Source organism: Leucoraja erinacea, chromosome 7, assembly GCF_028641065.1.
Source record: "Leucoraja erinacea ecotype New England chromosome 7, Leri_hhj_1, whole genome shotgun sequence".
NCBI classification, from domain to species: domain Eukaryota; kingdom Metazoa; phylum Chordata; class Chondrichthyes; order Rajiformes; family Rajidae; genus Leucoraja; species Leucoraja erinaceus.
The window spans coordinates 23,796,475-23,810,763 of record NC_073383.1 but is presented as its reverse complement, the minus strand read 5'-3'; the positions used below and the strand labels follow the sequence as shown (position 1 = coordinate 23,810,763).

Below are 14,289 nucleotides of genomic sequence, written 5' to 3'. Positions count from 1 at the left end.
CGGGGGTTCACCCCTCTGAAGGATTTCCTGACATCGGCTTCTATGATTGAGACTGAAATACCATCACAGCGAATGGGGGCTTCGGAAGGCATATCAGTATTCTCCCTATCAAAGCGTGCGTAAAACGCATTGAGCTTGTCAGGGAGTGATGTTTCGCGGACATTCAAGCTGCCTCCTGGTTTTGCCTTGTAGGAGGTGATTGCATTCAGGCCCTGCCACAGCTGCCGAACATCTGTCTCATCCTCAAGTTTGGGGCAGAAGTCCCTTTTGGCCTTTTTGATGGCCCTACCAAGGACATCTGTAGGCCACTGTATCATCAGACATGAATGCCCGATGTCTGGACTTCAGAAGAGTGCGGATCTCAAAGTTCATCCGAGGTGTCTGATTGGGAAAACACTCCTCTCCTCTCCCCTCCTTCCCCCCCCCCCTCCACCCCCTTCCCCCCCCCCCCCCCCCTCCACCCCTTCCTCTCCCCCTCCACTCCTCTCCCCCCACTACCTCCCCCCTCTCTCCCTCCTGCCCTCCCTCCCCCTCCTCCTCCCTCCCTTGGTTTAACTTCGAAAACGTTGCATTTTTTGTTCTTTAAAAACTTTCCGGTGTCTCACTTAACAGTACTAATTCTTAAAGATAACATTTAATTTCAAAGACAGCGGTTTTTAAATTTTAAAATATATTTCTAACGTTGCTTTTCCCCATTTGTTACTTCCCGGTTTATTTCCGGCACTAATTTGTATACAATTTAAAAAGTTTGCGGTTATTTACTACGCAAATTTTGAGAGATTTTTGACCGCATTCAAAAAAAATTTGTTGTTGATTTGGAAAGACACAGATATCCCCCCCCCCCTTTTTCTTCCCCCCCCCCTCTTTCCCTCTCCTCCCCTCCCCCCCCCCCCCCCCCCCCCTCTCTCTCTCTCTCTCTCTCTCTCTCTCTCTCTCTCTCTCTCTCTCTCTCTCTCGCCCCTCTCTCTCTCTCTCTCTCTCCTCTTTCTCTATCTCCCCCCCCTCTCTCTCTCTCTCTCTCTCTCTCTCTCTCTCTCTCTCTTTCTCTGCCTCTCTCTCTCTCTCTCTGCCCCTCTTCCTCTCACTCTCTGCCCCCCTCCCTCTCTCTGCCCCCCACTTTGTGTCTCTGTCCCTCACTCCGTGTCTCTACCCCTCTCTGTGTGTCTCTGTCCCCTCTATCTGTACCCCCCCCCCCTCCCTCTAGACGTGCCTGTGAATTGGGGGCTGTGCATGAGTGGATAGGGTGGGGATGGAGTAAAACGAGCGAATGAATAATATTAATATAATATCAAGGGGGTGGTTAGTGTGTGTGTGGGGTGGTTAGTGTGCGTGTGTGATGGGTGGTTAGTGAGATCTTGGTGTCCAAGTCCACAGCTCCCTGAAAGTGGCAACACAAGTAGATAGTGTTTAAAAAAGGCATATGGGATGCTTGTTGTTATACTCGGGACATTGAATATAAGAGTTGTGTTGCAGCTTTATAAAACTTTAGTTTGCCCTGATTTGTAGTAGTGTGTGCAGTTCTGGTCACCCTATTTTAAGGAAAGGTGTGCAGCCTTTGGGAGGGTGCTGAAGAAGTCATCCAGGATGCTGTCTGGATTAGAGGGTATTAGCTAGAAGGAGACATTGGAAAAAAATGGATTGTTTTCTCGGGAACATTGGAAATTGAGGGGTGACTTGACAGAAGTATATACAATTTTACTTCGGAGTCACGTGAGTGATTCCGTGAAGACCCCAGCCCAGTGCGCAGGTGCGGCATAATCGCACAGCTGTGCAACACGCGGCCAGCGGGAGTCGGGCGCTCCCGCAACCAAGGACGTGAGGTAAGTACTTACCTTAATCGGGCCTTGTGGTTTTTGCTCCAGAGGGAGCAAAGCAGCAGAGGAAGCGGCCCTCGTTCGACTCCAGCGAAGGAGCCGACAGTGGAGGGGGATAGGCGCAAACGGGACCGCACACGCTGCGGACCGCTGACAGGGAGCTGCGCTGATGCCGGTCCGCTGAACAGCTGTTTGGTAACAGCAGCGGACCGGAGGGAAATTTAAAAGACCCGACCGGCAGCCCTGCAGACTCCTGACAAGGAGAATCGCCGCCCGGGAACCGCTACAATGCCGCCTGAAAAACGGCAGGCAGCCTCTAAATACAGGTAAGACAAAAATCTTACCAAAATTACAGGTTCTACAGGAATCAACTTCCTCCAACACTGGAACAGGTGGAGACAGCAAAAATAAGTATGTCTGTCTCCCCAAGCCAGAGGAGGTCATGGAGTTCAAAACCTCCAGGAAAAAAGGGGCACTGGCTGAATGCCAAGGGAGCTGACACTCCTACCCCAGTGCTATTGCACTAGCCATCTCCCTTGTCGAGGGATTGATGCAACAGCGGAGTTTGAGCTATGCCTCCTCCAATTTATAGCACACCCTTTTGTTCCCTCTTCTGAGGCTAGCTAAGGAGGCCAGGGCTGGGCTGGCTTAAACGCTGGGCAGGCGGACGAGAACAGCAGTATGCCAGGGGAGCAGGATCAGGAAGAGCTACTGGGTGTCGTGGGCCACTACATGGCTCCTCCACGCGACCATCTTCCCAAACAAAGCCCTGCAGGAGTAGGCCTTTCTAGAGGCAAATCCGCAGGCAGCTGGGTCAGCAGACTCGCAGACAAGAGCTAAAAGCAGCGAAATCTGAAGCTCCTAACAGAAGGGTCAAGATGTCACCGCCTTTGCTCGTTTTCCACGGATCATACTCACCTGGCAGGCGAGACGCCATGATCACGAAGGTGGTTCTCCCAGGATGAGACTATCCCATTGCACTACGAGTGTGCTGACGCCTAAGATGTTCCCAAATTTGGGATACTCGACTGACATTTGTGCATATAAGACCTGCCCGCAACCCCAAATATACGGGGCTATGCAAACCGCTGCTGCGGGAAGAGAGGCAGCTAAACCTGTGCGCCTCATGAGGGCAGGCCATGGAACGAGCAGGACATCGCATCCAACACCCAGCTGGCAGCACCCCTCGGCATCCACCAGCAATATTGAACAAGGACTGGTGAAAGCCTGGCGACCGCTTCACATTACCCCCAAAGTTCTTTTTAGACAGGGGCCCAGAGCGGAGCCGTGGGAAAATGCGCCGCCCCACCGACAGCACCAGCATACCAGCAAAACTAGGCCTTCATGAAAAAACAATAAACATGGAGGTAGGTAGTCTGGTTCCTCCCAGTTTACACTAAATAAGGGTGTTCTACTAACTGCGGGGGGGGGGGCATTTACACTTGTTGATAAAGCATGGGATGCTGTCACAAATAACTAAAATATACTCAACAGTATTAGTGGATAAAAACTTGAATTCAAATTGGGCATATTACCGCCAGTTCAGCAATGCGCCCAAAGGGCATTTTCTCCCTCTAAGAAAGAGAAGTGAGAAGGTCAAGCTGAACTAGAAAGGCTCATTACTAAACGGATCATGGGAGTAAACATGAACCATTGGAATTTGTATCGAATATATTCACCAAAACTACAAAAGATGGTGAATGTAGCATCATAATTGATCTAATATCACTAAATAAATCTGTTGAGTATATACACTTTAAGATGGAGACGGGTTTTTTGTCACTGCCAGACATCTGATCTCCAAAGGATACCTATGGCAAGCATTGATATGGAAGATGCTAACTATCTTATACCCATACACTAGGATCATTATAGATACCTAAAAAATTTTACCTGGATAATGGATATCCCGGTTAGGGCAATGATGGGAGTATAGAGCATTCCCAATGGTCTAACCTCAGCCCTAAACTATTATAAATATTAAAAATGGCCATGAAAATATTAAGAAAACAAGCATAATCATGGCATATATTGGATGATATCCTCATATTAGGGGAAACAAAGGAATTAGCTGTGGCAGCAGTTCTACGCCCAGATAAACCAGAATTGAAGCCGTTAACTACCATGGATTATCTGGGCTTCAATAACAATTCCATCCATATGACTGTTACTTGCCAAGGTACTTGGGTCACTATAATCAAATCATGAATGTACCCACTGAAGCTATATCACAATTACAGTGGTGGGCAGACATATATTTGGCATAGTTTTCAGCCCTATTATCATCACCAATCCCACCTTGGTTATTAAAAACCGATGCCAGTACTTTAGGCTGGGGAGCAACTAAACTCCATATCCAGCACAGGTAACAGATGGACCAATTCAGAAACATCGTTACTACACACACCGGGCATCAACTACTTGGGATTGGTGATCGCCTATTGGGCTAAAAAGCATATGCATTTCAAATGCAGCACGTACATATGTGGTTACGGATTGATAATACGATGGTGGTGGCTTATATCAACCATATGGGGAGCATAAAATCATTATTGTGCAACAAATTGGTCAAACAGATCTGGCAATGGTGTGTCAAAAGACATTTTAACTATCAGCTGCCTATGTCCTAGGAAGTTAGAACACAGTGGGAGACACCACGTCACGGGTAAAAAATTATGATAACATTGAATAGATGTCAAACCCATAATATCTGCTAAAGGTATTAAGCAGTTTGAAAGCCAGATATCAATTTGGTTGCACAAGACGGAATCACCAGTAACCTATGTATGTGACTTAGGAACCAGATCAGAGGCAGCAGCGATAGATGCCTACACGCTGGAAGGGGGAATTTCTGCTTTGCCTTCCTCCCTTCTGCCTCATCAGTCGGGCACTTCGCAATACAGATGGAATCTGTCTCCGAGATATTGAACGTGCCCGACCGGCCTACACAGCCATGGTTCCCAGTTCATCACGACATGGTGGGCGAGTCACCTATGGATTTCCCTAGTGGACCATGGTTGCTGACTCAACCCAGTATCAGGCATAAGCCACCCATGCCAGAAAAACATCAAACTCCTGGGTGCAGGTTTTGAATAGACCTTACCAGGGACTGGGATTATCCAAAGGAACCATTACCACCATGTCGGCATCCCTGCGAACAGTCACCAAGAGCTAACATGGGTAAAATACTGCCACGACGCAGGGACAACATACCAAACTATTCAACCACTGACGTATTGGAGTTCCTGGAACATCTACACCATGACTAAAAGGTGAGTTACAGTGCCATAAATACAGCATGGAGCACCTTATCTGCTTATCTAAAACAGCAGGACAGCAGAGCATGGAGGTATACCCATGTATGGGATATCGGTGTGATATTGACATATCTCAGAGAATGGCACCAGCCCGATCCCTCAGTCTTGCTCTATCTATGTTAAAAACGCTCATGCTTATGGCTCTTGTATACGCTCACAGAGTCCAGTCACTCCATAAAACTAGACTGGATAACATGGTGATTACCCCAGACGCATCACGTTCATCATTCTAGGTCTGGTAAAAACCCAACTCGCAGGTATATGGGACTAGGCGAGATTATGAGTTCGGCACGGGCTAGTAGGGCCGAGATGGCCTGTGTTTTCCGTGCTGCAATTGTTATATGGTTATATGGACCAGGAACGCCCTATTCACTGGTGGGATTCCCGGCCCACCCACCAGAGTTCAGGTTGAGTGTGGTGACCCATCTACTACAATATATAGACACAACCCACAATCTTAGAGGGAGAGGAAAGCCTATGGGTCAACCACAGAAACCCCAAGACGGGGTACGAGCCAAACCACTCCAAGGTGGCTCAAACAGGTACTGAAAGCTGCCGGAATAGATAATAATACATTTTAATCCCATTCCACTAGGGCAGCATTGATATCAGCGGCTGAACGAATGGACATCCCGGTTGACCACATTCTCAATACGGCAGAATGGTCAAGGGAACGACGTTCAGAACATTTTTTATTGTAAACCGTTGATAAGCCTGATTTAATTGCAGAAAGAATATTACAAACTGCAATATTAATTTAAGCTCAGGGGAGCTTTTTATGTTGTTATTGTTAACAAATACCTTTCTGTTTCTTGTGAAAGCAGATCCATTGGTTGATTACGATAACACTTCCTCCCTCAAAAACTTCGGCAGTGAGTGAAATAAAAACTGTTACACGGTTTGAAATCACAGACCTTTGATGTCTTCACGGAATCACTCACGTGACTCTGAAGTAAAATAGTAAGATTAAACGAGTACTTACCAGTATGAAGTTTGATCTGTATTTTATGAGGAGTTACGATGAGGGATTACGTGCCCTCCGCTCCCACCCTCAATATATAGATCTAACTAATAAACTGATGTCTCATGATCTTTACTATCTTACTTCAAATATTGTGTCTATCCTGTGATTTCACACCGCTGCTTCGAAGTATGCCGCACCTGTGCACTGGGCTGCGGTCTTCACGTAATCCCTCATCGTAACTCCTCATAAAATACAGATCAAACTTCATACTGGTAAGTACTCGTTTAATCTTACTATTATGTGAGGTGTAGATGGAGAAGACAGAGACTGTTTCCCCAGGGTGGGAATGCCAGGCACTAGAGGGCATAGTTTTAAGGTATTTTTACACATGTATGATGGGTACCCTGGATGTGCTGTCAAGGGTGATGGTGGAAACATATCTTGGTGACATTTAAGAGGCTCTTAAATAGGTACATGGGTTGGCAGGGAATGGAGGGATATGGATCACATTTAGGTAGGGGAAATTTGCTTAACGGCATCATGTCGGCTACAGATATTGTGGGCTGAAGGGCTTGTTCCTGCGCTGTACTGTTCCCTGAACTGCAAAACGCTTTAGAAAAGAGGAAAAGCATGTAATGCTTGTGGACAGCTATAAAGGTAAACATTTTGCCACTGACAACATTTATTTCTTGTGATCAATGCCACTTTATGAATATCATTTTTGTTTTTAATCTTCTGGTGTTTTTTTTTTTAATCTTAAAGGCTCTTGTTATAGTTTGTTCCAATCTTTGCTTCGTGTGCAAAAAGAAAAGTCAAGCATGAGCACGTAAAAAAACCCGATTTCCTGCTGAAATTCCAGCCTTGCCTTTGTCTCTGCTGGCAAAGAGCAATTGGAGATTATATTTTGTTTTATTTTTAGATAACTACACTAGATATGAAATGGAGATGCTACTAGAAAAACAACCACCTTGTTTGGCTTCTCTTAAATGGGTTGGTTTGAGCTAAGTTTCTTCTTTTCAGCTGGAGGATCCAGTTGTCTGGAGGATCCATTATACCTTTTCCTATAAATGATCAAAAAAGTGGTTTTGGAGAGCATTTTCATAATCATTCTGAATCTAAAGTGGAAAAACCTGATATTTCACGTATCGACACCACACAAGCATTCCTACATTTTTTATTTCAAGATTTATGTTAATCTCGCCTCCTAGCTGCTGCACTGCCCCCAAATGCTCTGCTTTCTGACATCAGAGACTGGTGAGTAGATCATTCCACCAACTAAATATATTTTAAGATCTTTGAACACTCTTAAATCCCCATCCCATTGTCCATGTCTTGTGTTACTTCCAGACTTGACCTTCCAATGTATCTCTGGCCTTTGTTTAACAAATATACCTCTGGTCACTTCATGCCCAAAGCCTACTTGCATCACAATATGCAGAAGTTATCATCCACCTGTCAGTCCTAGGTTTTCCGGCTATGGCAAGCAGCACAATTCCCACAAAGAGGCAGCTGATGTGTGTGCGAGTAATGGTGAGGTTACAAGACCAGCGGATAGATAAAAGTGTCATGTTGATGTTGCAATGGTGAAGAGATGTTTCTGCAGAGTATTAGTACCAGATGGGTGGCCTAGTGATGCAGCTAGTAGAACTGCTGCCTCGCTGCTCCAGAGAACTTATTTTGATCCTGACCTGGTGTGGAATTTGCACTTTCTCTTTTTGACTGCATGTATTTTCCTTGGGTGCTCTAGTTTCTCCCAAAACAATGGGCAATTTCTCTGCTGGAACATAGAACTGGGGGTCCTGTTTGTATGTAGAGGACGGAACTGCAGATGCTGATTTAAATCGAAGATAGACACGAATTGCTGACGTAACTGAGCGGGACAGGCAGCAACTCTGGAGCTAAGGAATGGGTGATGTTTCAGGGTGAGACACGAAGAAGGGTCTGATGAAGGGTCTCGACCCAAAACGTCACCCATTCCTTCTCTCCAGAGATGCTGCCTGTCCTGCTGAGTTACTCTAGCATTTTGGGCCTGATCTATGCTGCACTTTATGACTCAATGGCACAGACATGTTAGTCTGAGTGTTCCGCTGCTCTGCAGCAAAATTCCATGTACAGTAAAGGATATGGAAGTGGCTACTGAGATAGTGCAGTGAGCAATTGAGGGATTTATTCAAGGACAATGATGTTATTTAAGTAATGTTGAGAGCGGTGAATGACCAAGCCCTATTAGGGACAGGATATGACCTAAAAGAGCTCGTAGTAAGTTCTGGTAAGCCAAGGCTAGAAGGTCAGCAAACAAGGCTATGGAGAAATCTGTGTGTTTAAGAAGCCTAGTGTGATAGAATACAATCTGTTCAATTTAATTATCGGGCAAAATTTGCTATTAAATTTAGCTTTAACAAAATATTTTGAATAGTAGAGAAACTTCTTTCAAGGTTTGTGCCAACAAAGGTCACCATGAATGAAAATGCAGACAGTGTTGTTAGAGATTTGCAATCTATTGTAAGAACAGGCAGGAAGGGAGTGAAAATACATCACGTTAGCATTCCTCATTCTACAAAAAGCAACTCAGATTTCCTGAAGTAACAGCCAAAATAAACTTCCTTTTATGTAGACTTTTTGAAGTAAATGAATCCATACAGTGTAGTTGGAGCAAGAAGAACAAATCTGAAGTTTGCAGCTATATTGAAGTAAAGAAGCTGATGCACAGGACAACTAGATTTTGGTTAGTGTGAAGAATTGCATTTTTGAATTAGTAAGGTAACATTGAAACTTTAACTGCAATGTAGTAATTGATATGAGCACTTTGTATTGTAACTATAGATAATAATTAAGTACTTGAAACTACTTCAGATTAAAATTACAATTGTTAATGCGACATCTTACAAATTACAGATGTAGTCTTTTGTTGTATAAAGTTGTCAAAGCAAACACTTGATGTAGCGAAGCTCACTGAATTTTCCTCGGAATTTTATTGCCAACCCGTGATTTGTAAATTGCCATGAATAATCGTACTGCAGCTTGATCGGGCTATTTTGTATTGCATGCTTGTTTATATTGTTAATTATAAACAAACAGTATAACGGACAAAGTTGCAATGCAGTTAAATGTTGCAATAACTTGCTTGATTTGAATCTCAACGAGCATTTTGAGCTTATTGGTTTAAAATATAATTTGATGTTATTGAATGATTTGTTGTTATTAAAAGGATCTTTGCTTTTCTGTATGTGATTTTTAAACTTCTGTCTTTATTTGTCCAACAATAAAAATGTTGCCTTGTAGCAAAGAAAATCCAACCATGCAATTATTGTATGGATTTGTTTTAAATTTCCCTGTTCATTCTCACTTTAGTGGATTCCACTGCTGCTGTATCCATTCCTTATTATATTAACCAGACAAAGTGCAGACCCATTGCTCCCCAACGCAATATTCCACCACTCATCCGTTCCCCCAACGCAACCCATACCCCCCGCAATATTCCACCACTCACACATAGCCCCCAGATGTGCAGGCGCAGCTCATTTCCCCTCATTGCCAGCTCATTTCCCCTCATTGCCAGCTCTCCCTCCACCTCCTCTTCATCCTCCCTCTTCTTTCCCCTCTCCTCCCCTCCCCAATCCTCCCTCCCTTACCTCTCTCTCCCTCTCCTTTCCCCTACCCTTAGTCACTCCCTCCCTACCCCACTCCTATCGCTCTAGCCCCCACCTCCCCCACTCCTCACCTCCCCCTATTTCCCACTATCCCTCCTCACCTCCCCCACTGCTGTCCTCTCCCTCTATTCCTCATTTCCTACCTCCCCCACACTCCCCTCCTCTACTTCTATTCCCCCTCCTCCCCCACCAGACATGAGACAGGAAAAAACTGAAAAAAGAAGAAGAGAGAGATTTCTACACAGATTATGAAATTCGGCAAGGCCCCACCGCCGCAGCCCCATCATCGCGAGGCCTCACTGCCGGGGTCTCAATGCCTCCTGGAACGGATCCAGCCAATCAGTGCGCCGATGGTGCAGGATTGGGCGTCACCATCCTGGCGATTGACAGGGGAGGAGACCAATCTGTGCATGCGCAGTTTTAATGATTTTTAAACCTTAATAACATAAAATATACCATAGATTGGAACAAAACTTATTGCCCTGGTAGCACAGGAGAATGGTGAGTAAGGTGGCAAAAAGTTGTAGCACCATCGTGTACCCTTTTAGCGCAAATAGAAAAAAACACAAAACCGGAAGAGCACAAGATCAACATTTTAGTTATGTATAGATAGATAGATGCAAAAAAAGTATTCCAGTGCAGACTTTTTTCTTGATTCTTGATATTGTATGTAGTTTGGCTTTCTTTGCCCTATGGAGATAGTTGTGTTTTCATTTATGAGCAGGAGTATCAGAATTCCCTTTTCTAGACAGCTTTGTATTTGCCTTTTTTAAACGTCTGTTAAAGATGTACTTCTGCGTTGGTCAGTCTCCCACTACTCTGAGTCTTTTTTACTTTAGTGAATATTTTTTGTCAATCAACTATGCATTTAAATGTGGCAAAACATTTGTCTATTATCACTAAGGAAATGCCAATTATAGTAATTTTAGATTCATTCCTCTACACACCATCCACCATCCACACATTTTGCTCTAACCATCTTTGAATGGTGGCTTTTGACGACTATTATTTTTCTCTTGCATCAGACATTTGTTCTTGGCTTCTTTTTACTATTTCACAGGAATTGCCGGGGCGATGTAATAGCACAACAATTTTAAAATAAAAAGGACACAAAGGAACAGGAAGAGTCTTGCTTCCATTGTCTGTAAGAAAGTTTGACATGTCAATACAGTACGAGAGGTTTGAGTGCATTCTCAAGACATTGGTAAGGAGGGAGGAAGGGCAGGAAATTGGCTTTGCAGATTAAACTTGCAATGAGTAACACATCTGCTGATATTAATAGTTCCTGATATTTCTGTCAGCACTGTCTATTCTACCCCATACCTATTGCTTTTGAAACACTCTCCACCAGATCAATGTTTTGCTTTCCACATACTGTATCTAAAACCAAGGATTTTTGTCTTATTTGTTCTCTATTGATGAAAGCTTGACCTCATACCACTAATTCTTGTGTGGAGCTACACTTTGCTTTAGGTGGCTTCCATTCTGTAAGGCTTTGGCGGTATGCTTTAAAGACTTGGGTTTATGCTTTCACAGAAGCTGATTAATTTGTGGTATGCATATCAATCAAAACATTTTTTCAATGTGACATTTCTTGGAAATGATGCCCCTAGCTTTTAAAGCTTAAAGTTATTAAAATAAACATTTGGCTGAAACAGGAAAATAACAAACTATTTTTAATCTTTAAGCAGTTAATCCCCTACAAGGACTATTCTAGTTCAGGATGTAATACCTAGTTTTCATGCTTAATGGATAATGTATCCAATTTTTAGATTTCCCCTCCTAAATTGCTTTCAAATTTTACGTCAAAACTTTGTTCAAGATATTTGGGTAATATTTATGATGAATATTATCTTTTGAATTCCAATGGCTAAAAATAAACAAATGAAAAAGAAACCACAAGGTTTATCCCTGTTACAAACAGTTGAGCATTTCTTCTCATCTTGAATGTGTTCTCTCCAACCTAATCCTAATCCAGTTTCCCTGGAATTTCTGGATAATTGAGGAAGTCCTGCCTGACTTTCTGTTTGACACTAGTCCTGCTGAACCATTATTCCTCACACTTTCCATAGTGCCATAATAAAGATGAAATCATTAGGAATGGAGGAGAAAACACTTCACTTGGACTGGGTTATTAAGCTGGAAAGAGTGCAGAGAAAATTTACAAGGACATTGCCAGGACTCGGGACTGAACTATAGGCAGGGTGAATCTACTATGAAACTACTGGAGCTTAAGCTTCAAGCTTAAGTTAATCCCGGAGGGGCCCCAGATGTGACTTTAGTCCAGATACTCTTCCGATTTAAATTGGAATTCCTATTTTATTATTTTCCTAGAAATGAATCTGATTTTTCACCTCGACAAAACCCCTCGCCTCAACTAAACTTCACCTCACACTTAAACCTCAACTCACTAAACCTTGCCTCGACTAAACCTCCTGCCTCACACATAATTCCCGCCTTGACTAATCGCTGCCTCTCTCCCGCACGTGCGTGGGTGGGGGATCGGGGCTCGGGCTCATGCACCCCTGCCCTCCCCTCTCCTCCCACTGGCACTCTTGGGCAATGCGCCTACGCCGCTCTCGGCTCGGCCACGCCCCCCTGGTTGGAGCCGTTCCGCTCACGTGAGGCGCCGCAAACGGCCGTGGGGGGGAGAGGCTATAAATAGCGGGAGCGGGAGAGAGGCGGCGATTAGTCGAGGCACGGATTAGGTGTGAGGTGGGAGGTTTAGTCGTGAGGTGGGAGGTTTAGTTAAGTTGAGGTGAGGTTAAGGTGTGAGGTGAGGTGTGAGGTTTAATTGAGGGGCGAGGTTTAGTGAGGTACAGTTTAGTCGAGGCGAGGTTTAGGTGTGAGGAGAAATTTGGTAGTAAGGTATTGTCGAGGCGATGGGTTTAGTGAGGCGAGGGGTTTAGTCAAGGTGTAGGTGTGTAGGTGAGGAGAAGTGAACATAGGTGAGGTGAGGAGAAGTGGGTGCCTGAGCTCAGGAAGGGAGACCGAGGTGCTGCTGAAGGAGATGAGGTCACTGCCTTCTGTGGCAGAGAATTCCACAAATTCACAACTCTGGGTGAAAAACTTTTTTCTCATCTTAGTGCTAGGCAAAGAGACATTTCAAGTAACATATTTTTTGCAAAGATTTTTTTGCTGTATGAGGCCATTTATTGAAACATATAAGATTATTAAAGGTTTGGACACGCTAGAGGCAGGAAACATGTTGGGGGAGTCAAGAACCAGGGGCCACAGTTTAAGAATAAGGGGTTGGCCATGTAGAATGGAGATGAGGAAAGACTTTTTCACACAGTTGTGAATCTGTGGAATTCTCTGCCTCGGATGCCAATTCTCTGAAGGCTTTCAAGAGAGAGATAGATACAGCTCTTAAAGATAGCAGTCAAGGGATATGTGGAGAAGGCGGGAATGGGGTACTGATTGTGGATGATCACAGTGAATGGCGGTGCTGGCTCGATGGGCCAAACGGCTTACTCCTGCACCTATTGTCTATTGTCTATTTCATGAAATATATATCTTTTGGGGGTTATTTTACTGATTGTGTGTTAGAAAAATTCTAAGCTTCTGTTACGTAAACTACTAGCAGAAAGCTTGATAATCACTTTCAATTAATTGAAAATGCAGGGGCTTTGGGGGGCGTTGCTATCCTGGACCCTGCCGGGGCCTAGCCAGACTCCTGGACCCCCGGCCAATAATTCAGATTTTTTTCCTGGAGAATATCATGCTTAGTCCACATTGCTTAAAAATGTTGGGTCTACTGTATGAGAAGGGTTTTAAAAAACAAAATAATATTCAAAAAATAGTGTAATTCAATACAAAATAATAGTTAAAATAACAATTAAAAGGTTATTATAGTATCATGTAGGCTAGCTGTAAACAAAAAACTTTCAAATTAAGGATGTTTCATTCTAACTGTATAACTACGTGCTTTATAACTTTGACTCTAACTGGTTATTGAAAGGCAGTTTCATGGATTGCATTAGAATTTAATTTTTAATCACCTTGCTAGTTTCTGCTATATCTCAGTAAACTGGCATTTTGTTTTCACTTCGGGGCTTGAAATTGAAGCAACTTTTCATTACTGCTGTTTCCTGTGACATTGGCAAATTTCTACCCATATTGTCAGTCCCTTTTAATCTACAAGGTTCAATCTGAGATGTGACATTTTATTAAACACTTGGTGAAGTTCATATATTTCACATCAACTTAATTTCTCTCTTTGTTACTTGATCAATAAACGCAGTCAAAAGATTATTAAACATGATGTGTCTTTCTCTAATCACTCCACTCTTCTGCCCCTGATTATTGTTTCTAGACCTTTTCTCACTATTGAGGTTAAACTGATTGGAGACACAAGAAACTGCAGAAGCTGAATCTTGAGCAAAACACAAAGTGCTGGACAAATTCATTGGGTCAGGCAGCATCTAAGGAGGGAATGGACAGGCAGAATTTTGGGTTGGTTCCTACTTGGGTTGGATCCTAGTCTGATGAAAGGACATCAACTATCTATTCCCTCCCTAGGTGGCTGCCTGAGCCACTGAGTT

General features: G+C 43.7%; 1 protein-coding gene and 1 pseudogene across 1 annotated transcript in view; both read left to right on the top strand.

The window, feature by feature from the left end:
• rapgef4a (Rap guanine nucleotide exchange factor 4a) overlaps nt 1–14,289 on the top strand; it is a 200,261-nt gene that overhangs the window by 50,990 nt on the left and 134,982 nt on the right. The gene's annotated exons all lie outside the window — the stretch shown is intronic.
• On the top strand, nt 2,725–2,868 carry LOC129699191 (U1 spliceosomal RNA; annotated as a pseudogene).